General features: G+C 46.8%; 1 long non-coding RNA gene across 1 annotated transcript; it reads left to right on the forward strand.

Annotated features, from left to right (window-relative positions):
- Window positions 1-1,269: 1,269 nt before the first annotated feature.
- Window positions 1,270-12,879, forward strand: LOC144165754 (uncharacterized). The gene is made up of 4 exons (XR_013321503.1): window positions 1,270-1,329; window positions 3,499-3,621; window positions 6,368-6,448; window positions 11,601-12,879. It is a non-coding gene; the product is annotated as an uncharacterized LOC144165754 (long non-coding RNA).
- The last annotated feature ends 12,480 nt before the right edge of the window (window positions 12,880-25,359 follow it).

Below are 25,359 nucleotides of genomic sequence, written 5' to 3' on the forward strand. Positions count from 1 at the left end.
TTTGTGGTCTCAGTTATCAGATATGTGGAAGGTAAAGTAATTCTGCCCTTTTCTATACTGTAGGGTTGTAATCCAGGCTCCAACCCTGCGGAAATGGTATTCGTAACCTTTATTCCCACGATTTTTAAGCGATAAGATATTGTAACCACGGGGTTACACCATTAGAAGGTCCAGCAATTACGAAAACGATTCGTAAGGGCTCCTTGAAAAAGCAATGCAAAAAACTTAATGTACATGTCGGTCTGCCGCAGACTTCAATTTTGGTGCTCACACTCGACACAGATCTTGGCTCAAAGACTGACCAAAATAACATGTGCAGGGCCAATTCCTTGCAAGTTAGATTTGAAAATCGACGTGCCTCAGGCCCACAACAAAGCACGCACGCATTACAGCTACTCCATGTCTTCGTACGTTGGTATGGATCTAGAATATACGTGCCGCGGCTACACAACCCGAAGTGTTTGCTTGCTTGCTTGCTCTATTTCTGAGCCAATAGTTTCGTTTTCGCATTTCACGTGCTCTAAGGCTTCCCCCGGGGAAGCTAAACAGGATAATTTGTTTTGTTGGACCACCCGCCTCGAGAAGTGTATCCTCGCCAGGCTGAATTTAAAAGGAAAAGTTCATGTTTAGCTTTCCAAGAGCATTTGGCAATTCTTCGGGGCTGCTGTCAACCCTAAGTTCGCCACTAAGCCCTGGCTTATGAACGACAGACCGAGAGACACCGACAGACCGAACTTTTTAATATGGGCTGGAGATGTCAGCTCTGGCAGCGGCAGTGCTTGCTATGCCAGATGGGGATGATTACAATGCAGTGAGGTGGATGTTGGAGATACGAAAGACAACAATGATAGAAAAAAAATTAAATACGACGAAGTACACCGTAAAATGTGCGAAACTCACAAACGGGAAATACGGAGCACGAAAGGCTTCAAAAATATTCGCTAATATTAAGTCCGAATCGCTAACCAGTATTTTCTTTGCGTTATTGTTTGTTTAGGCGAGTTTCCATTATGTCTAGTTGTAATAGGAGAGTGCGGACGCCTAATCCCCTCGCTTAACTTGTTCAGTACTCCCGAGTTGTATGTCATCGGGTCATCGTGTCTGCCGTCTCACCATCCCTGCTATGCGAGTCCGCTCAGTTAATGCAACCAACCTCACCCGCCCATCCGCAGACATCAACGAGTGCACTTCGTCCCCGTGGCGAGTGTGCCGGGGTGAGTCCGAGTGCGTCAACACCCAGGGTGCGTCAACACCCGAGTGCGTCAATAACGTACTTCTGCCAGTGCAAGGAGGGCTTCAAGAGGGGCTACGACGCCCACACCTGCGTCGGTAAGCATTCCACCTGCATCGTTAAGGGGCAAAAATTGCAGTGGGCAATGCTGGGGCTATGCCCCGCTGTCGATCTGTATACAACACAGCGAGAATCTTCCTTGCACTGGTGTATTTTAAGGCGACAGCCTTATTAGGGTTTGCATCAAAAGCGAAAAGTGACCGTAGTCGTCGTCATCGTCGTCAACGCGAAATGTTGCCACAATTCCCGTCGCTGTGAGAACAAAATAAACTGGGTTCCTGCTGAATGCCAGTTCTAGTCGCCAGAGCAGCAGCCAAGTGCGGTAACCACAGCACTAACCCGCCATTGAACCAGAATGGGACGAGAACGGGCCTGATGCATGTTCCGCGGTAAGTGCACGTGGCGGCACCTGAGTAGAACAGGTGCCCGCGGCGGATAGCGCTGAAGCGTTGTACACACGAGCCAAAAAGGACGTGTCCGCGCACGCGTCTCCGCCCCGAGAACCGGTATAACTGCGGGATGACTCGCCGGATGGTCCGCCCCCGCGCGCGTCCAACCCCTAAATAACATATGGGACATCTTGAAGGTAGCGCACTTAAGCACGGACACTAGTGAAAGAAACGACAAACCACAGCGCTGACTCACAACTGATTTTTTATTAGAACAGACACACACTTAAATACTACAACCTAAACCCATGCGACCAGACATCTTACATACATCAGAATCCAGCGTATCATTCCAAACATGACAGACATGAAACAGACTGTGTCGATGAAGGCGCGTGTTATATTTACGTTACAGAGCGATTTAAAAATTCAAATTCACTCTCATGTAAACGAATCGACGGCACACTAAAGCACCACACCCCATTTTTTCTTATATTATATGCCTCCATAATCTCCCGTGTCAATTTATCCCTGTGCACAGATAATACAAGTTTCCTGGAACACAGGCTCGCATTTGCACTTGGATACGTGTTGAGCCACGTGCGAGTAGTTGTCTCCTCCTAAAGACCTTTTGTGTTCCAGCAACCTGACATTGATACATCGACTTGTCTGACCAATATACACATAACTACAAGGAAATGGTATAAGGTAGACAACACACTTTTTGCATGGAACAAAAGGAGACACATGCTTCACCCCGCAACCCTTTCCGGTGCCACGCGACATGCCTTTAAGCTTTCTGTCAACAGATCCACAATTTTTGCTAAGTTTATTAGGTGCCGAAAATACAACCCGCACACCGAAGCGACCGGCAACATTTTTCAAACCGTGGGACAATCTGTGAATATATAGGAGTACCGCAGGAAATTTCTTCTCCGCCGGTGCTATATCGTCACGCATTGCGCATGTCCCCATCTTTACCCGTTTTATAAGCTTCTGAACCGTGAGAGAAATGACGTCACTTGGAAACCCGGCATCTTTTAACCTTTGTAACTGTTTGGAAAAACTAGTGCCAATCGCTTCAACGCAAGACTTAAAGAGTGCCGACCGCAAACAAGAGAAGGCAATGACGTTCTTGATCACTTTTGAGTGTCCTGAATTTAAGTTCAGGAGCGGCTTTTCAGAGCAAGGGCTATACATCCAACACACGTGGTCAGGTTTGACTTCTAACTGGATGTCAAGGAACTGCAGCTTATTATCTCGGGGTACCTCATGCGTGAACTCTAATCCCAGACCACAATCTGTGAACATGGACCACAATCTGTGGTGAAACGTGGACGGCCCTCCTCGGAAGCGCGGCGCGTGACTGACCTTGCAATTGCCAATTTCTCCGGTGGGGTCATGGTTGGCTCTGAAGCAAACTTGGGTCCTAAGGCGAGGGTTCGCCTGTGCTCAGCAGGGAGGGAACACTCCCCCAAGAACAGAACACCTGCTTCGCCCGGCCGGTTTTTCTTCACGGTCGGGAGTGTAGGCCGCACCAAGTTCCACATCCAATTGGCCAGCTGGTCCGATGTCCGATCCTGGAGTGGTGCAAGACATCGGGCCAGCTGGCCAATTGGATGTGGAACTTGGTGCGGAACTCCTCTGCTTTTTTACCCAATTGATTGAATGGATTCTAATTCTACTTTCGAGGCATAATTCTGTGCGTAGCCAGCCTTGGTGTCCCATGGCACTGCGGTGTCCCTTCAAAGCTTGGTGGTTTGCAAACCTTCCCGTACTTTTTCTCTCTTGCTGTGCGCCCTCGGAAACCTGCTTCAGACGTGAATGAATGTCAGGAAGACGCACATGACTGCGAGCACAGGTGCATCAACCTGTGGGGATCGTTCCGGTGCTCCTGCGACATTGGGTTCCGCCTCGACGGAGACGGCCGTTCCTGCGTGGGTGAGGACGTAATCACTCGACGGTCTGGTCACTCGAAAAAGGGTGATCGCGGAAGTATTGCGCTTTCTAATAGTAGAAGCACTACTTGGACGACAGGATGGCTCAAAAATTCTAATAGAAAACTTTCTCAATCATCTTGTCTGTTTGCGGCACTGAAGATTTTACTGAAAGGAAAAGTTTACTTCAAGAAAAATTTACAGTGCAGAGATAATTGCTTCAAGAACCTTCTAGTTTCTAGCAGCTTTGTTTAACTTTTGTCTGTGTCTCCGGGAATGTATTTTCGGATATACGGGATTTTTTGACCCTAAACTAGAAAGCATCCTGTGATTTTATTTCTTCCTATCTCTCGGCCTTACGCCATAAAAATCGAAACATCATCATCATCATCTATCTCTTGAATATTACAATACAAAGTGCTCAGAGGATACCTGACATTAAAAATTGCGTCCAAATTGTTATATTTGGCATTATTCCCACAGAACGCCTGTTGTTTAAGCATAGGCAGCTTGTGTTGCTATACCTCATAGCCACACGAAATATGCATCACTGCAATAATTATCGTTCACAGTATTGTACCACTAGTGTCACCTCACAAACCTGTGATACATCACCACCATGACAATTTATTTTCAAGGTTTAGCCAGAGTCCTTCAATGCTTCTCTGGTCATAAAACTACCGGCCAAGTTTCGTACGGGGACAAAGGCTACCGCGAGGGACGCAACCGCAGATCGGAGGGCATCGGGCGGCCGCCGCTGCTCTGCAGCCAGAGCGGCAGGCAGGAACGCAGTAGCAGCATGCCCGCTCGCACCAAATCTTTTCGCCACTCACAAAATGATAAGTCCATTTGAGCGGCCCACGACACGTAAAGCGAAAGCGCACTGCTGATAAGGCGGCGAGCGTCTATTTTATCTTACTCCGTGGTCCGTTCGCTACCAAACGCGCTCCGACCACGCCCCCGGCTTCCCCCCGATCAACACCAGCGCCGCGGCGTGGCAGCGAACAAAGCTCTCCCATAGCGTGACGGCGAAGTTTCATGACCAGAAAGGCGTTGAAGGACTCTGGTTTAGCAGTCGTAAGTGTCTGAACAGCGCTTCGAGGAAATGAGTGCAACTCTGAAGGAATCGTGCATGAGCCAACCGAATTGCAGTCACGTATGTTCTAAAATCGTGTTCCCTAACTGCGTGAATGCACGTGTTTGCAGAAAGGGACGATTTGTCAGACTAGGGGAGGAGGGTGCATCCCCAGGCGCGTCAGCGACCCGGGAGAGAGAGAGAGAAAAAATCTTTATTAAACTGAGCTTGTCTTTAGCGTGAGAAGTTGGTGGTCGTTGTTATCAGCCCAACGACGACCGAGGCGGCCCTTGCGATCAGGGAGGTCTGTACCTCCCTGTCGTGGGATGCCAGTGCTTCTCTCCACTGCTCAGCTGTGGTGATTCAGGGATAGGGGTTTTGGGGGCAGGCCCACAGAATGTGGGGTAGGGTGGCTGGGGCTGTGCAAAAGGTGCAGTTGGGGGATTGGACTTGTGCTGGGTGGATTAGGTGCAGGCGAGTTGGGTGTGGGTATGTGTTTGTTTGTATGAGTCTCCAGTCTTGATCTTGGCATGTTGTGAGTCCCGGGTGCGGGGGTGCTAGTTTTCGGAGGCAGAGGCGGTAATGTTCCGTAATACCGGCATAGTTAAGGAGACTGTCTTTGGATGACCTTGCCCCGTGGGATGGGTCGGGCGCCACTCCAGCTCGGAGGGTAAGATCTCGAGAGAGTGTGCATTTTTGTTCCCTTCCATTCCCGCGTGGGCCGGTGTCCAAAGTATGTCTACTAGGGTAAGGGGGGGATTATTCTGAAATATTTTGAGTGGCAAGGATGAAATGTTGCCCTGGACAAAATTTTGAATAGCGGTTTTGGAAACTGAGATATTTGTGAGGGGCGTGGGGCGTTTCGTCAGTGTTACAGCTACTGCTGCCTCTTACGCCTTTGCTGGGTTTTTTGGGCGAATGGTTATTGCACGCACTGGTGGTTAGTCTGTGCTTTTCGTGACAACAGTGGTGAATGCTGTTTTATGTCGCTATTCGGCGGCATCCACGAAGAGGGTGTTTTGACCTGGAGGGTATCTTTTTCGTAGGTATTGTGCCCTAAGTTCTCTTCTGTATTGGTGATGTGTTGGGTGCATATGCTTCGCAATGGTTTTATGATCAGATTGTCTCTTATTTCTAATGGAATGGGCTCTCTGTCAGCTGTTATTGCCAGGGGGTTGATTCTGAGCTGTTTTAGTATATGTCGACCTGTGGGAGTTTTGGTAAGACGGACTGATTGATTAGTTAGGTGTGCTTCTATTAATTCCTCGCAATTGTTGTATATGCCGAGCTCATCCAGTCTAGCGTTAGATGTACTTAATGGTATTCGTAATGCTTCTTTGTATGCATTTCTAATTAGTGTATTTATTATTTTCATTTCTTGGGCGCTTAGATGGAGGTAGGGGATGGAGTAGGTAATTCGGCTAATTACAAATGCTTCAATCAGGCGAATTCGGTCTCGCTCCTCAAGTCCTGCTCTTCGATTGGTGATTCTTTTCATGAGTCATATTGTTTGGTTTATATGTGTCGAGAGATTCTTAATGTGTATTGTGTTTGAGCCATTGGCTTGTATGGGCAATGTTAGTATTCTGATTGTTTTAACTATGGGTATCTGATGTTGAATGTGGAGGTAAATCTGTGAACGTGTTTTCTCTTTGCTTCTTTTGGATGTGAGCAGGAAAATTTCCGATTTGCGAGTCATATCACTGCTCGGGCCCCGACGGCTACATCGCCAGCCGCGACTGAAGGAGCTACCATGGTACGTTCAACAGGGTACTTTTGAATGCGCAGTATACTCAACTGCAGTTTGTATGACATTAGTTCTCGCACTGATTCTCATAGGAGCCACGAAGACAAAACACGATCTTGGTTCAATAGACGATTGAATTGCCTAGATAACAATGACACAAAATTTACCCCAAAATTAAAAAAATCAAAATATTGGGGAAAACCGATGAAGTAGGGGAAACTCCCCCATCCACTTTTTGGGGATATATTTATGACGTCCCATAATCTTGTTTTTACGATGATGGCATCCGACCAAGGTGACCACTAGAGAACATTGCTGGGAGATCGTAGTTTGGACTCTGGTTCCCTTTCATTTCATCATTCGAATCCTAACATGCAGTTTTTATTTATTTTATTTAAGAACATACTGCAGGCCATGTAGGCCCAAGCAGGAGGAGCATAATGTGGTAACAGTATCAACCAAATACAAACAGTAAACAGCAAATAGCAGAAACAAGAACTGAAGTAGAAAACAGTGAACGCTAGAGGCAACTACAAATGCACAACTAAACATTTGCCTCAAATGAACCAAGAGAATTTAGACAATTTTCGGGTGTATTGTTCCAATCATTAATTGTGCGGGGAAAAAAGGAAAATTTAAACAGATTGGTGTAGGCGAACATTGGGGTTAAGGACAGAGAATGGGAATGACGAGTACGGCGAGTGGCAAGGGGTTTCAAGAAAGAACTACAGTCTAAAGCAAGTTTGCGGTGATAAAGTGAATACAATAATTTAAGGCGGAAAAAATGTCTTCTGGACTGCAAGGTTGGAATTCCGTTGTCACGCATGAGCTCGGAAACGGAATCTGTGCGACGAAATTTTGAATAAACAAACCGAATAGCTCTCCTTTGGATCTTTTCTAATAAGTCAATATTCTTTGATGTATGAGGGTCCCAAACAGCGCAAGCATATTCTAATTTAGGTCTAATTAGCGTTGTGTATGCAAGTAGTTTAACATTAGTTGGAGCTTCTCGAAGCTTATGCCGAAGTAAACATAATTTACGAAAGGAAGAGGAAGAGACGTTAGTAACATGCGAGTTCCAGCTTAAATTATTTGTTAAAGTTATGCCCAAATACTTGTATTCCTGAACTTGGTTTAAAGGATTTCCTGCTAGAGAGTACAAAAATTGGTGAGGAATCCGTTTATTGGTGATGCGGAGGAAGACGGTTTTATCCGGGTTTAGTACCATGCCCCATTCAAGGCCCCAGGAGAGGATTGCAGCAAGAGAGGAGTTTAGAGCTTCCTGGTCACTAATAGAAAGAATATTATTAAAGATAACGCAATCGTCGGCGAAAAGTCGAATATGAACGGGTTCTTTGATTACTGAGACAATATCATTACAGTAAATTAGGAAAAGTAAGGGGCCAAGAACGCTACCCTGTGGAATTCCGGAGGTGACTGGAAGAGCATTAGAAACAGAACCATCAATGTCTACATACTGACTTCGATTAGATAAATAATCCGAAACCCATGCTACAAGAAAAGAAGGAAGCCCGATGAGATGTAGTTTGTGAATTAATTTATGATGCGGTACTAAATCAAACGCTTTGGTGAAGTCTAAAAAAATTACATCTACCTGCCCACCATCATCAAGACTTGAAGCAAAAGAATGAACAATTGAACATAATTGAGTTGTGGTTGAAAAGCCCTTCCTAAAACCATGTTGCAGTGGAGATAGAATCTGGTGTTTGTCAAGAAAATTTAAGATAAGAGTTGCTACTATATGCTCTAGAAGTTTCCATGAGGACGACAGAATAGAAATTGGACGATAGTTAGCGAAAGAAAAAGGGTCACCTTTTTTAAAGATAGGAACAACCCGCGCCACTTTAACATCCTGAGGTATAATAGCAGATCTAATGGACGCCTGAAAAACAATAACGAGAAAATTGGCTAAGGGTTCAGCATAGCGACGCAAGAAAGCGTTGGGTAAACCATCGGGTCCTGGAGAAGATTTTAGTTTTAAATTGAGGAGCATGTTAAGAACGCCATCGTAAGACACCACGTTAATATCTGGGGAACTGGAAATAATTGGAGGATGTACACCAGGGCTAGAAAAGACGCTGTGAAAGTATTGGTTAAACTGACAAGCGATATCCGAGGGGTTGTCTAACAATGCGCCGTTGTGCGAAATCTTATAAATCTTCTTTTTACGTTCACTGATAAAGCTCCAAAATTTCTGGGGGTCCTCTGTTATGAAATTGGGCAGGGTAGTATTGAAATAAAAACTCTTGGCCTGACGGATCTCTTGCGCAAGCGCAGAGCGGACTTGATGAAGTTGAGAACACAGTTAACACAGTTATGACAGTTTTCTAAGTACGGAACCCTTATGGGGCCCCGCTTGTTTTCGTAGCTCGTCCGCGGCCACGGCATCTAGCCACAGCAGTCGGGCAGCGTCGCGCAGCCAAACAGAGTCTTTGGAAATGTACCCGCCTGTCCCTCGATTCAGCCTTCCGGACAAAAGTTAGCGGTATACTTGAACAAGAGGTTTATATGGGCAGAACCGTTCGAAACTCCTGCAACCGCTAGCACCGCTCATACATGTCCCATTAGTTAGGGCAACGAAAACTGCGGGTACATTTGGGGCACAATATAGTAGTACTTAACCGGCAGTACCCGCGCTAGTTTAGTTAGGAATGCTCATTGGGTTAGTTTTTACTATTATAGGCGTAAAAAAGTGGCTGCTAAAGAAACAAAACGAAGCGCTTAAAATGGCCCAGAAAGGCTCCAGTTCGTGTGAGATGAAAGCAAGCACACAAAGAGCAGAACTTTCCCTCGTGCTGGTCAAGTAAGAACAGAAAATACAAAAACAAGAAAAGGATGTAACCTGCCCCAGGAGAAGGCGGGAGAGCACTTCGAAGGCGGGAAAATTGAAATGCGTTGAACAAACGTCTGTTCAATTCGTCAAGAGAGAAGTGAGACAGGGAGGAGAAGAGCGTTGGCGGTGGTAGAAAAGATCGGAGAACGCGCCACAGCTCCTCTGGCCAATCACTGCTCCGCACTTCATAGCTTTCACGTTTTGTGAAACTTCTTGAACTTTTCAGTGCTAGCCCCTGTTGAGTCACTTCTTTCCGTACTCCATCACTGTAGCACCAAATTTAGCCGTTTCTCTAGTTTTTTGTTAAAGAAGGTATTTCGTGGCTGGAATGGATCTGAGTGAGTTGACCTGAACAAAGTTTATTTTGTATTCAGGGCACCTGTAAAGCATCCAAGGGTATCTGCTTAATTTATTTGTGCTCGTACTCGGGTATTTACTTCGAATAGCTTTGAAATAGGTTTGAGTACAAACCGGCACCACGTGGTCTGCCGGCTTGTACTCATAAACAAAAGCGATTGCAAAAACATCAGGGTTGAAGACGGCAAAAATCGAGTTCTGCGTAGTTAACTGCTAAGCCTACTCCCCCCTTAAGAAAACTTTACACTGATGCTAGAACAATCACTCTAGTTGGCGTGATAACCTTCGTCGCCTATCTGATTGGTCAAGGAGCGACATGTAAACCATCACAATTGTCGCCTTCGACAATTGCGCCTAAGCTGAGACCTGTCATTGCTTCGCGAAAGTGGCGTTAAGGACAGTTTAAATCCTTTCTTTTCTTTGTGTTCCTATTGAAATAAAGGAGATAATCAGCTGGGTGGGGCGATAATTTCTCAATTTATTTGTGGTAGCTGCTGAACTTGGTGCCCTGGGAAAAAAGCAGGGCGCTTGTTCTCCTATCCCCTCGCATGTCTCAGTCTGCACTGTGTAGCTCGTTGCTGTTTGGTGTAATCGTTCCACTTGAGAAGCATGGTGCACTATTGTATTCCCTCTCATGCGCTTTGTAGTCTGAAGTGTATTGAGCTTTTAGTTACGACGTCGAGCATTACCAGAAAACTCAACCCATCCGAGTGCACATCAGCGTGTACCTCGTGAGGAGCACCCGGCGTCGGCCAACTCGACCTTAGATAACATCCTGCCCGGCCTCCGTGGCGTGATCTCACGCATGCTGTTCTCCTCGCCAGTTCACGTGCGTTCGTTACTGAAGTAGGGAGCACTGAACCGAGTTCGTCGCTACAGGCGCCGAGTTCTCGAAGTTTGTTGCCGCGGGTTCTAGTACGTGCTAACGCGGTCCACTTTGGGAGAGATTTGAAAGGCTGCGGACGAAACGACCAAGTTCGGAAATTCGGAAATAAATTCGCAAGTTCGGAAATAAATGTGAGGTGCAACAGCCGTGTCTCCGACGAAAGGAGGAGTCCGCCAGCTCTGCTGTTTCTCCGGCTTTGCACCACTAGCGCAAGCTGCGCCATTTTTTTGTGATGTTCGGGGTACAAAGTAAGGAGTTTCATAAGCTACACGGCTTGTAACTCTGGCCTCTACGTGCCAGACTCACAATCCTTACTCTGCATGCCATATCGACGGTTGGACCCGCACCGTATGAGATGCATTTAGCTTGGCCAGGGTTTGTCGAAGCGGCAAAACTGAATGAAGGCCCGATCCACTTATTGTCAGCTGCTAACGTAAGACCTAGAATTGGAAGTTTGGGTACACACGGAACGTTTTTTAGATGCGACGCATCTCTTTAACTCGCCTTGTCCCTCCATGCATGCATCCGGCGTCCATCCGCACGCCTCTCCCCATTCTCCTCGCCACGCCAGCTGCGGGGTAACGCCGCTTCTCACCGCAGCGCCATCTTGCGTTAGCGCTCGCTCCCCTCGCCATGCCAGCTGTGCGTCAGCGCGCGTTAGCACTCGGTTAACACATGCGCATGCGCTACTCTCTCTCATTCCCCTCACCGTTAACGCGCGGTACATATAAACGCGATAACTGCGCCGCTCCGCTCAGTCGCTCCACCGCCGTCGCTCCGATGACATCCGGTGACCACCGATGATTTGAATGGAGACTAACAGGTCTGCTACCGCGATGGTCGGCGCAACCGTTACAAGCACCGCCCAGATGCGTCGCATCACCCCATGGTTTCCCCCCACGGAAAGATGTGGCCAATTTTTACGCTACGTTTCGGGTTAGGGACACTGCGTTTGCTTTGGTATGAGTTGCGATGTGTAAAGTTAATAGAGCCGGCTTGTTCGGTTCACACTCGAGTCCTTTTGCCCGGAAGTAACGTTGTCTTCCTTCTATGGTTGTTTGCAGAGTATCGCTACATCACCCATGAGATCTAGCTACTACAAAAAAAACGGCCGGCCTCACCATCCTCACCCCATCAACGGAAGCCGCCGCCGAAGAAGCCTCCATTGCTCTAGCCATTACCACAGGAAGAGGTGCTATTATGATTCTCAGATTACAAACGAATGCAGATTTAATTTACCGGGCAGCATGCTCAAAATGGGAAAGGGAAGCATGAAGAAAGAAAAGGTACAAAACAACAAAAGAAAAACGAAAGGCCGAGGCAAGACACTTACTAAAATTAAACAAAAAACTTCGGGAACATTCCGATTGTATTCTTTTTCCCCACAGTGAAATTGCAAAAGAGCCGATGGTCATGGTGAGAGCACACATTAAAACCGCATTCCGCAAATGGCTTGTGCGTCGCTCGCAACACAGAAATGATTGTCGGTAGTCATTATTTGGGAACAAGTAGAGTTACAGCCCCATCCCTCCCTCCATCCCCTAGATCAGAAATTTTGGAAGGAGGGGGGTGGCCCAATTGGCAGCTCTTTGCGTACGCCAGTCTCTCGGCGGCATGTAGCATTAACAACGAGGTCTCGTCAGCAAGACGGCACCAACCACCACATGATACCTGAGACACGGCTCACCCCCAAACCCGGTCCCCAACCCCTCGTGGGTAACGAGGCAGCTCCCGCTGCTGCCAGTGCGCAAATAAACCGGGCTACATCCGAGAGAACAAATAATGCTGCTCGCGGCTACCAAGAGAGAATCGTTTGCAAGTATGCAGACATTCCCAGCGACTACCGTCGCCAGAGAAAGAAATTCCCCATTCCTTTTCCCAGCTGACAAGAGCAGACGCTACCACCCTACGAAAACTGAAGACGAATACCTACCCCTCTCCATGTGATTTACCTCATCCAATACACTTCTACCTCAGTTCCTATTCTACGCCCGGCACACACCACCACGAAGTATAGAAGTTCCAACATACACCAGACCTTGCCCCAGTACCGTCCGCATACGATACGAGAAGTGGGTAGACCGCCTGATTAGCTCGGACCTTGCGTGAGCCAACGTTGAGGGCCTGGACCTCAAGCCCAGCCCCGGGAAACCCTGAACAGGGGTGCCACCTTAACATCTGTACCTAAGCTCGATAAATAAAGATTTATTCAACATTATCATCACCTACCTCGAAATTGACTGCTTCCTCGTATAAGGCAACATCTCTATGCTTTAATAACCTCGAACATAAAGATATTTAGGTGCTTTGCGCAAATTTTCGCCAGGCGCGTTGTAAACGTCCCAGAATAGAATACATTGAAATAATAAAATCAAAAAGAAATCTGCTTGAAAAGTAAAAACAGAAAAGGTTCCGTAATTGCCTCTTTATCTCATATGACAAGCGTAAGGTGATCAAAACTGATATAAAACGTATATGCTGAACATATTGTTAGGTTGATCCACCCACAAGCCGATCGAACAGGGACCACCTCCGATTCATAAATCCATGCTCTGACCATCGAAGCGAGATCGACCTGGAATATGGATTCACTCCTACCTTTAAAGCTGAATAAACGCTCTTTCCATATCTTGCTTTCTCTCTCCTGGGAAACAGCAACTTTCGTCAGCAACCTCATCGCTTGCCAGTGCATTCAGAAGCGTCGCGAAGCATTCTCACTTCAAGGGACCCTGCAACGCTTTTTTCAACATTTTCAAAATATTAAATGCTTGAAGTGCGTAGTCAACCAACACATGTAGTACTCAGAATAGGGGGTCACAAAGTACCCCAGTAAAAAATCACAGCTTTATGCCCATCAGACAACAAAATATTTCTTTTTTTTCCGGTCTTGGCGTTCTTAGACCGCTGGAATTCCGTCATTAAAGCGGTGTAGCGGCTATTGGCCGGCTTTCCTTCGGTTTCAGCAATGAATGCATTCGATAGCCACCTTAAAAAGAAAGCTACAATAGCAAAGCTGAAATGGTGCACCGAGCAAACCACGCAGCGACGCTGCCTGCTGGCGGTAGCGATAGCTTTGAGAGTGCTTCCAGACGAGAAGGAAATAGTGAGAGCGTTTATCAGAAGTGTTGAGGAGTCCTTTTCACAGCCAGTGACAGTGATTTTCTAGCTGATAAAAATATCACTAGCCATGATGAAGATCAAGATTAAAAGCAAGAAAAGTGTACCCTTCCTGAAGACTCATTGTGGCCTTTCTCAGCTTGATTAAGGCGGCAAGCCGTAAAATGAAATTTTCTTTGTACTGACACGCTTAAACCAGTTTTTTCAAAAATTTTATTAGGACCAGTTCATCCTCCCTTAGGGGGCGATTACTCAAATAAGGACGGTCACAACTTATTGACTGTCTTGGTAAGCTGTCTTAATGTATAAGTGTTAGGTTTGCACGCTTGCTTTGCATGCAAAAGTACTATGCAGCTATTAAAGGGGAATTGTGCAAATGCTTTCGCAACTCATGTCTAATATGCAGTAGCCGCTCGAAGTTCCCACTCAGCAAAGCGAGAACGCCTTCTTCAATCCACGAACAAGGTCAACAACATTTGCAAGTCACAGTCCTTAATAACTGATTCTAATTGTTTCATAAATCGTGTTCTGGAGCAGTAGGCTAGGAAAGTGCTGCAATTCGACCCCACTCTTAGCTAACATCAACTAAAAGCCACATGTTTTATACTTTTATTGTTACGGTCTTGTTAGACCACTAGCGCATTCCTAAGAAAGTCAACTGTCTCATCTATATCGTATTCATTTTGTTTAACCTATTCTCCTGACGTTTTATTATGCGTAAAACCGAACTTTTTCGATCTCTTATGCCTAAAAATGATCGTGCCTTATCAAATGAAGAGGGTGACAACAACGTTTGGCGACAAGGCTTCAGCCGCCAGAAGGAGTGGCGTAGGACAGAAGCCTGAAACAATTCTTTAAAGGTCTTGCCTGCGTCAATCTCCTGTGGCGCATGAATGCGTTCTTTGACGTTGAGTTTAGGCACGGGTTTATCCTTAATATCCTTAAGAAGCGACTACCGGCCCATAAGGATTTGAATAAGCTCGCTACACCAGGTCATTCTTTGAGTAACAAAATACTAGAGATGGCCGTCTGCTTCGGAAGAGGGAATGATAGTTTTATGCAGTTCTCATGTTTTTTTGTGTTGCTTTATTTCAGCATTGATTCCTCTATTTACATCGTTCTTTTAACAAGAAAAGCAGTGGTTTTCTGCGTCTTTACTCACATCCCCATAGAAAATGTTTTTTTATTAACCTGAAAATAGGCCTTTCCTGTCCTGTCCCCTAAAATTATTCCGCCATGTCATGCATTGACGAAACGTCGGACATGTGTTTCTTTTTGGTACGAAGCCCACCACAACCCATACAATACCTATTACCCGACCACATATTGTCCACGGGCCACATTATGTGGAATATTTGCACAGACACTTTTAGGGGCGAAGCTCCTAAAGCCATGGGTCTGTCCATCCCTTGTGTCTCGTGGTACGTGACCGCCGCATGCTTTCGGAGATGTCGCAAAGTGGGCCGCGTTGCACGCGCAAGAACCGGCTGCAACCGGCAGCGCAAACTCGGAACCGGGAGCGCGAGCTTGTCTGTGTTCGCCAACGGAGGTGCGAGCGCACGTGCACTGCGAGGGGGAGATCACGCAAGAGATCACGCCACGAACGCAGGCAGTCGTTCTCGGAGATCGAACAAGACGCGAGGACCTTTGCTCGTTTCCTCTCGTCTTGATCGGGCACGAGTTCGCCCTAAATAAAAGTTCTTTCTTTACCGTTGTGTCCTATCCTACGAGACAAATTGTGGTGGAGGTGCGGGGTAGTCCTCGATGGCGCGGGGTCTTTCACTAGGTCTGGGCCTGGGAGCATTGACTCCGAAAATAAAAGTTGATTTGTACAATGTACGCACACAGTCTTACGTCTTTCTTAATGATGTAATGGGCGAACTTTCACGGGAGAGTTACGGTTACCGATGATCTCCCCCTCTCGAGCTTCGCCCCACTTATCATCATTCATTCCGTGGATATGGCGTGATTTTTTTGCGCAGGGCACTTTAGGCGCTCGCCTTGTCGTAGTAACTCACTCGCTGGACCCAAGTAGAGCAACAGGGCGTTCCGTTGTGGTGCTGTCGTCTCGGCGTACCACAGAGGCTTCGAAAGCCAAACCGTTTAAATAGTCATAAGCGTTCGAAACTCGTGAACCCCTGGCGCTGGTTCTACATCTACCCGTTGTTCAGCGCAATGAAAACTATACGTATATTTCGGGCAAAATATACGTAATTAACCAGCAGCGCCTGCGTTCATTTAGCTTGGAACGCTCGTTGGTTGGTTTTTAGTATAGTAAGCGAAAAAATCGGCCACGCAAGAAAAAAACTCCCACCTCCCCTCGCGGGAACCCCTGTGTAGATGCGACGCATAGGCGGAGCGGCGAAGGGACCGCGTTTTATGGCGCGCATAACGTTGAGGGGATTGCGTAAGCCGGTCCCAGTCGATGACGACGTAGGCGTACTTGTAAAGCGGCGTGGACTCTAGGTGTTTGAGCCAAGCATGGATGCTGCTTCGCCGGAGAACGGCACACCGGTTATATGCGCAGCGCGCCCGAAGGAGAGGAAACCGCGGAAGAGAGAGTACTGCACATGCGCCGGCCCCAGCGCGTCTGCCGCGGCTAGGACGCAACGTGCCGCGGCTATGACGCAACACAACCCAACACAATCCACTTTAATCCAATTCAATCCAAATCTAATCCAATCCAAGCCAAGCCGAGACAATCCAATCGAATCCAATTAATGCCCCTCGCGAGAGAGTGTTCGCTATCGGAGAGGAGAGGGGGTGAACGGCGGAGAGCGCAGCTGGCGCGGCGAGGAGAATGGGGGAGGGGTGGACAACGCCGACGACGATGACGACGAAGACGACGACGCCGGAGGGACAAGGCGAGTGGATCAGATGCTCTGCATCTAAAAAATGGCGCGTTCGACATGACGCAGAAAGGCTCCATGCGCAAGAAGAAAATGGTGTGTTCAGAATGCGACAGAGAGGCTCCAGCCTTGCAAGAAAAAACTTAAGCGTTTGAAATCATGCACAACAACTCCAGCATACGAAATTAAAGCAAGCACAAAATAACACAACTCCCGCTGGCGCAGTTTCAAGCAAGGAGTGCGTGAGCACTGTGAAGGCGGGAAATTTAAATGGCAAGGGGTGGTAACAGTGATCGATAACTGCGGTACCGCCAATTGTGGTGAATCACTGCGCTGCACTTCCGACAGCTTTCACATTGAGTGGAACGGCTTTATTTTCTTTTGCAATTTACATGTTCGATTCTGCGATAGCGCATGAATTTTTAATTCGATTTATTTGTGGAACGGCTATAATTTTTTTGTTTTACACTTTCCACGAAAAACTTCTGTCGATTTTGATTCCTTATTACCTAATACACCTTCCGTACCTCTTCTACTATTAACCGGGCTTATATTTTCTACAATTGTTGCTGGTCGTGCAGGAATATGCAGTTTGGAACTCCGGGAAACAAATCGTTGCATGCACGTGCGCGTTCTGTACGCCTGTGGACGGGGAGGTGGACGTGCGGGGCCGTGCGGGTACGAATTGACTGAACTGCTATGAACTGGCCGAAAGTGAACCAATACGTGGAGTATTAATTTTTGCGTTCTACAGATTGAATTTTTGAGAAAAATGTATATTTTGGTTACAACAACTCTTCAAATATTTTTGATTGGCTTCAAACCTGTCATAGCATTGCTGGAGCGGGGTTTGTTCCCACGTTTTTTATTATTGGGAGGGGTTACATGGAAAACGAAAAATTGGCGGCCATCTTGCGTTCCGGTCCATGTTCATACACATCATTTTCTGCGGGGAGCTTAGAAGTATACGGACTCGCTATGAAGCTAGCATGCCAACCAGTGACCCCAAGATATATCACAACAAGAAATACCTCCAATTAGGATGGGGCGCATGTCAGAGAGCCGATCCCCTGACGCACCTTGCGAACAAGCACGGTGAAACACGGAACAGCGAGTGCAGTGAAATTCAATGTGCGGATGCAGTTTGTACCTTATTCATTTTCAATTGATATATGATATAGTGAGGGAAAAAACACAGACTTAGTCCATCGGTAATCTCTAACAGAATAGCAAACACAAGGCAATGTTCGCGTTCACCCATCAAGCACCACAGTGATGACTCGCTGGTTGATAGGGTATTTTACATTCGAAACATTTATTTAACCATAGCTACATAAAAATGAATATGCAATATAGGTGTAAGCGGTTTCCTTGTTCGTAGACAGGTTGTTCAGGTTAGGTAGGCTAGGAATCTTTTCTTAGCCCGGCCGTCTTTAAACGGTATTATATTAGCCGATGTAAACAAAAATGGGCGTTCAAGATGCCTTGCTTCATTGATTTTTCCTCCTTGCCTGTATCCCCCCCCCCCACAGAATACATAGCCGCGTATCACAGCCTTAGGTTCAATTTATCGCTCTTGGAGATGCGCACGGGAAACTAGAAGAGTTAATGGGCCCTTAACAGAAATGTCATTCTGGTTCTTAGGGATTTAGCTGTGTTGGGCTACAAGCTCAACAGGACAAAGGTTGGGTACCAATAAATTGTGAACTATATGAAACATACATCCACAAAAGGGATATTCCTTAATGGGGTATGTTAAGTGGTAGGTTCTATAGAATTAAAATAACCTCAGTTGTAAAGGGTTGTAAAGGCGTTAGCAGCTTCAATTTTTACTGCAGGTACTACGTAGGGTGTATCCATATTATTCCAAAGTCATGCGACCTTTGTAATTGCGCAAGGATGATACAACTCAACATACTGTCGTAAATTACCCCGCTTAAACGAAATGAACTTAATAGAAGGGCTGAATTTACAAGAATTTTTTTAGTGGGATGGTTTCGTTGCGAAAAAAAGCGGCAAAAGTTGGCTCTGGGATTCACGCGGCTCATATATTCCAGAACTTTCTCAGTTCTGTGGAACGGAAGTAGATTGCATAGTTAAATTCCAGAGGGAGCGAAATGAGATTAGTGAGACTGAGGCGGCCCCGGTCAAATTGTTCTCGTGTTTGTATTCAAATGAACCAAACATATCAGTAAATATGGGGCTGTAGAACAAACTGAGTGGTAACGGTATAATGGGTGCAGACAGAACTATAGAGGAATTTTTAATCACCAGAAAAGAGACAAATTTGCATGCTCCCATCTCTTTATTGTAAAATCACAGCTTCTGCTAGAATTCTATCGCTTCAAAGCAGTTTGGAGCTGCAACCAGAAAAGGCTCTCCCGTCTCTCGGTTGCAATTGACGGGGGAACTTCTATGTACGTTCTCGATTTTGTAAGAAACAGCAGCATGTTGCTCATTTCATTTTCGTGGATGTGCTCCTTTTTGACGAAGACCAAACCGTTGGAATATTCGCTGTCAGACAACCGGTGTTGAGCGAGTCTCAGTTCAAACATGCACCAGCGGCTGCGGCAGAATGCAGGGCTCAACACGAAGAGGGAGACGCGACTCTGCGCAATGGCTCGGCATATGTTCTCGGTGATCGGCATACCCGGTATGAAGTCTCTGTCGGCGACGCAAAGTCGGAACTTGAGGGGAGGCGATTCGAGTTTCTGCAGCAAAACGTTGTGAACCCAATCCGAGTCAGAGGCATGGTAGGATACGAAAGCGTCCCATGCGTAATTCATCACGTTCACTTGCCTCCTGTAGCTTTTGATGCCAACTTTAAGGTACAAAGATAGATATATGAAGCACCAGCGGTATTTGTAAGCGCCATAAACAAGCATGGCTGCCAATATGACAGAACGTATCCCCGGAACAGCGTACACGCGATAATAATAGTCCAGACCTACGCACACTTCCTCTCTTCATGCAACGCTCCGAACATGGTATCCCTGATGTTTCTCTGGAACATTGCAGGCTACGCACTCCGCGCACTGCACTTGGTGATTGTCAAGAAAGTTGTGAAGGATGTTGAGGTAGCAGTTGTAGACTCCCAGGGATTGAAGCTGAGGCTGACGTCCTGTATGCCGTTCAGGTCGTGAAACATTTCGTTGTCCAGTACGGCAATCTCATTACGGCTAAGATCCAACATGTACAGTTCAGTCATCCGAGAAAAGATTGGCGGCGTCCAGTTCTTTATGCCGTTGTTGTGGGCGAAAAGCACTTCAGGGGAACTGTTGGGAGGTTTGTCCACACGGAGTTGTTGTATGCTGTCAAAAGATAAGTCAAGCACTCCCAAGGACACCAGCGGAATGAGTATATCTGTGCCATCAAATACCGTCGGGCGGTTGCGGGTCAGGTTCAACCGTAATAAACCTCTCAGGCCTTCCAGCGTAGTTTCATTGAGTGGTGGTACTTTGTTTGCCTGCAAAGAAAGAACCTGGAGTTTTTTCATGCAGATAAATGGGCACCCTTGTAAAATCTCAAGGTGGCACCCGTCCATGTGTAGCTCAGTTAAATTCGGGAAACCGCATAGGTCTCGATCACGTAACAGTGTCACGTTGCTGCCACTTGTGATTAATTGCACAACACTGCTCTTTCTATTACGGTTGCCGGGCCAAAAGTTAAACTTTACTCCTGGAAAACATTTGTGTCAGACATGTTTAGACATGACAGTGTTTTCAAAGAAAACATTGCTTCCAGTATACCGGGGAGCTTCGCGCTTGCCATAAAATTTTCTTAACAGAAGGAATTAGGACAAACGCCTCCGGATGAATCGTCTCAATAGGAGATTGGGAAAATTCAAGATGCTGAATAATCTTCATGTGAGGAATATCTTTGAAGAAGATGTGGCGGACATTACATCTGTAGAACGTAACAAGCCTAATTGGTCTGAACGCGAGAAGCTGTAAAAACGCCGCGGGGATTTCGCCGAATCTCTCGTCAAACGTAATAACTGCATCGGCGGAGACGAAGGAAATGTTTCACGGGACAGTGGTATTTGCGAGAACACTACAATATTCCAGGACTGGGCATGCGTAGAGGTACTGGTCAGCAAAGCTGTAAATGCTGAGGATGCCGCTTCGGTTGACCCGCTTGTTGTCACACATGGCGACAGCTACCGGCGGTGGCATGCCGAATGTCACGTCAAATGTCATCTCCCGGGTGAATGTCTTGAATATTTAAAAAAAAAAGCCGGTGCATTGTTGGTACCTTCCTTAATCTTCATTGGATCGTAGCTTTTATATAAATTGTCAGGAAAGTCGTCCCATTTCTTTAATCCCACCGTCGGAGGGACAAGCAGACTGGTGCACAGCCCTGAGACACGGTGAGAACAGTGTCTTCTGAAACCAGCAGTTCCTCCATTGTCTTTATCTCGGGATAATCATTACTAAACTCGTCATGAAGAGGGGTTTCGACAAGAATGTGACGAAGAGCGTGAAGATGGCCGTTTTCAAAGCTCAGGTTGCAGTGCTTGAATTCACGGAGGAGTCTCGTCTGGTTCATGGTTTGCTGGCAGGGCAGATAATCTGAGGCTCCCTTGCTTGAGCATACCCAGGTCCACAGAAAGAGGACATGCGTCTTCCAACGCATGGCAATCTGGAACAGTTGGGAATGCAGATATCAAATAACGAAGATTTTTAACGCGACGGATACTGAATAAAATAAAAAGCGATGCGATTTCTTCTTCGTCAGATGTCGAAGCACTGTTCCTTCCTATCGGAAAAAATAAAGTGGCGATTTCATTTTGCATGGAAGTGATTACCGATTTTACGACATTTGACTGCGATTTTGCTTAAACAAGTTAGCTGAAAGCGCAGAACTATGTTTCTCTAGAGCTGCAATTTTCTTCAATATATCAACCATTAGCAAACAACCATGGGTACTTGCCGCGTAGAAACTTGCCGTTCTTCGCTACTGAACAGATTGTCCCAGTACTTGCACGTTGCCTAAGATCCCACTAGTGCATTAAAATCTAGTATTTGTGGAGTGCTGCACTTTGTTGTGAAGTCCCACATAGTAAAGTACCCGATTTTTGGCAATATCAGTAAGATCCCTAATCTCATAAAAGATTTTCAAGGCGCTAACAAAATAAATGAGCCTTGATCTCGTTTTTAAACATGAAATATTTCTCCCACAACTATAGTTCGAGTGATTGGAATGACACCAACCCTACAGTGTCTTTTAAGACAACCCACGTTTGAACGTGTGAGGAATTTACGAGCACCGTTCGAAACGTGAACCAAACATACTTGACTGTGTGCATAATAAACATTGTCTTTTGTTTAGAATGTATTATACAAAAGAAAACTGCAACCGCAAATAGTATATTTTACACAGAGATATCACCGATGCGGGTATGTAGCTGATATGGTGTGAATCCGTATGAATGAAGTCATGCTGTGTTCGCCCCGTAAACGCGTTAAAAATACGTCTGTCACAATATTTAGACGGCGGATATTCGCTACCCCTGGGAAGACTTTTGCTTACACGACTACATAGTTCAAGGGACGTAACGACAAGAATGAGAAGTGCAATTTACTCACACCGTTGTATTGCATGACAATCGGCTTCGAGTTTGGGATGAATGGCCATATGAGTGATTGACCGCGCAAGTGAGCCAGCCAGAACGACAGCGATGATGACGAGAAAGAGGGGCCGCGCGTCCGTGATCGCGAGGACTGGAAGGAAGGAAGAAAGACTTTGTTGAATGCCTGCAACAGACACAGTGTGTACACTGCGCCCGGACGTAGCCACTCGTCGATCCCGACGTCACCCCTACTCGGACCACCCCTTCGCTACTCCCTACGGGGTTGGACGCCGCTGCCCCATAAGGGAGGGCGTCGCCCCGCAGCTTTCGCTCCGGTGCTGGAACGAAAACGGCTGGAAGCCAAGCGGCGGAACAGAGCGCGGTCCGTGGAAACCAACCCGTGAGACGGCTGTTGGGTGCTGCAGCTGCTACTGTTTGAGCCGCTTATATCACATCGCGACGGAACGTGAGCTGACTTGCTTATCGGGCATTGCTCTCGAACCTTCCGAACTGCGAGACTATTTTCTATCTGTTGACGGTATTCTCGTATGACCGAAACCCGTCCTGTCTAGAACGCCCCACCGTCTACCGTCTTGTGCTGGTCCTTCATCCTCTTAAATATAGTCTTTGGCGTGTTAACCAGCGTTCGACTCTGCCTAACAGGGGTATCCTGAGCAACACACCTCTGAGATTCCGCCCGCTATGAAGGAAAGAGTTGGCCCCATGGCTTCTGTTTTATCGCGCAGACAGCTCGGAGAGGAAAAGGATATAAAAGAGCATAGAGATAAGTAAAAGAGGACGTGAGGAAATGTTGCTTGCCTGCGTAGTGGTTGATATGAGTGCTTTTTTCAGGGAAGATAGATTGACGGCGGGGCACAAAAAAGCAATCTCGCATAAAAGCCGCCAAAAAGTATTGTGTTACCGCTTTCCGCAAATTACAATAAGCGCAGATTTGGTGTCAGATTTGCCTTTTGTAGGCGCTTGTGCTGAAATATCAAATAATTTGCGAATAATCAGAATGCAATTATCCGGCAACACATCCGCCTTTATCCGCGCAACCTTAGTGCTGTTCAAATTTTATCCCCTTCTTTCAAATGTTTTTTTTTATTTACATGGTACTGCCGACCTCTGGTACAAGATCCTTGGCAGGAGGGGGCGGTAAGAAAAAAAAAGACGGAAAAAGACGTGACATGAAGAAGTAAAGGGAGCAAGAATGTGGCAATATGCCTGGGAAAGGTTTATGTGTAGTGGCATTATTGTAGGCACAATATAAAAGACAAAGAGCTTGGCACCCCGACTCGCCTGGGAGATCTTCCGAACCTGCAATTGCAAGCGGGAAATCCAGCACACGTTGTTGTTTGCGAGTGAACGAAATCTCATAGACAAAAACTGCAAACAATGACAGTAGTGTTGGATATTGGGACGACAAGCCGTGCGCCGAGACTACAGTGCTCTAGAGCGCTATACCGAGACAAAAGGGTTCTCATCGCAAGATGGTGGACATCCGGGATATATCGGTATGGGTATGCGGTATGGGCCTCGTGCGCTGGTATGGTGGTGCCACTGATGATGATGATGATTAAAGGGCTCCCCTTTGAATCGGGGTGACGGCGAGCGCCATCCAGCCTAGCTTAGTAATTTAAATTTAGTTTTCCCTCAACTCGGATTTCTTTTTAATTCTGTCCTGCCGCTACCCCTGGCTGGGATGACATTTTATCGACTTCCCTGCTTTTTTCCCACCAATACCCTAGCCGCTGCTTAGTAATACCTACTGCTGACAAGTTAATGCTTGCATCAACTGCGAAGCCCAGTGCCTCAGGAAGTAGGACTTTCCCCACAATTCTATCCGGGTTAATCTTTTGGCATTCTATTACTATGTGGTCGATTGTTTCTTTAACCCTGCCACATCCCACACATGTCTCATCCTGTGACGAATATTTGCCCATGTTAGTTCGAGTTCTCAAGCAGCCAGCCCGCGCCTCAAAGAGAACGCACTACCTTTATTGTCATAAACGTTCTCTTTCTGGATGTCTTGTTTGCTTGCTTTGTAGATTCCCAGTGATCCCTTCTTTTCAATCCTCTCTTTCCACATGAGTGTCTCTGCTTTCTTCACTTGCTTTTTAACTGCCCCCCCACCCCCCCTTGTTTATTCGCCGAGGTCAAGTTATATTTAGTCTCCAGCTTTCGCGTCCTCTTCCGCCATTGGGTGTCCACACTTTTAAGGTACAGGTACCTGTGCACTATGGCTGCCCAGTTCTTCTCATATATATGTCTAAGCCGCTCCTCGAAACGTATGTTACTTTGCGCTTCCCTCACCTCAAATGAAGCCCAACCCATATCACCTTGTACCGCCTCATTTGTAGTCTTACTGTGAGCTCCCAGTGCTAATCTGCCGACTGCCTTTTGGTTAACCTCCAGTCCCGACAAGATATCTGACTTTAAGCGTAATACGGCATTAGAGAACTTGAGCGCCGGCACCATTACCCCTTTCCAGATGCCTCACACTACCTCGTACTTATTGTATCCCCAAAGTGCTCTATGTTTTATTACTGCTGCATTTCGTCTCTCTTTCAGTTTGAGGTGTTCTTCATGGGCATTCAGGTAGCTTTTCCTTCATTAGGTCAGATCTCCAAGTATTTGTACTTATTTACTAATGGCATGCAGCGATGGCGTAGAGGCAGAGCACCCGCCTCGCGTGCAGAAGGACCGTTGTTCGAATCCCGGTTCCGGACAATTCCCACCGGACTAAAAAAAAATCCGCGTATTGATGGAATTGCACAAAGGGGATTGGGGTGCGGCCTGACCCCGGCGACCATTGCCGGTAATGCACTCCTTCACCATAGCAGGATTGGCCACCCTGGTGTAGTAACGGCCACAACCTCCATGAATACGCCAATTAACCCTCGGCCCTCAGTCCCCAGCGGCTGCGAAGCAACTGACCACGGCGGCGGTCAGACCTGTGACGCAGCAGAGGGTGCTAAGAATCCCTGGATCCGGACAGGCCGCCAACGGAATCTGAACCTGGCAACGTTTAACGCGCGAACCTTATCTAGCGAAGCGAGTGTAGAGGTGTTGTTCGAGGAATTAGAGGGCATTAAATGGGATGTAATAGGGCTTAGCGAGGTTAGAAGGGCAGGCGAAGCATTTACGGCGCTGAAAAATGGACACGTCCTATGTTACCGGCGTCTAGAGGACAGAAGAGAACTGGGAGTGGGATTCCTAGTCAATAAAAGCATAGCTGGCAACATAGAAGAATACTATAGCATTAAAGAAAGGGCAGCAGGT

The sequence above is a fragment of the Haemaphysalis longicornis genome, unplaced genomic scaffold (genome assembly GCF_048455015.1).
Source record: "Haemaphysalis longicornis isolate Haplotype H1 unplaced genomic scaffold, Haemaphysalis longicornis Haplotype H1 scaffold_15, whole genome shotgun sequence".
Lineage (NCBI taxonomy): Eukaryota > Metazoa > Arthropoda > Arachnida > Ixodida > Ixodidae > Haemaphysalis > Haemaphysalis longicornis.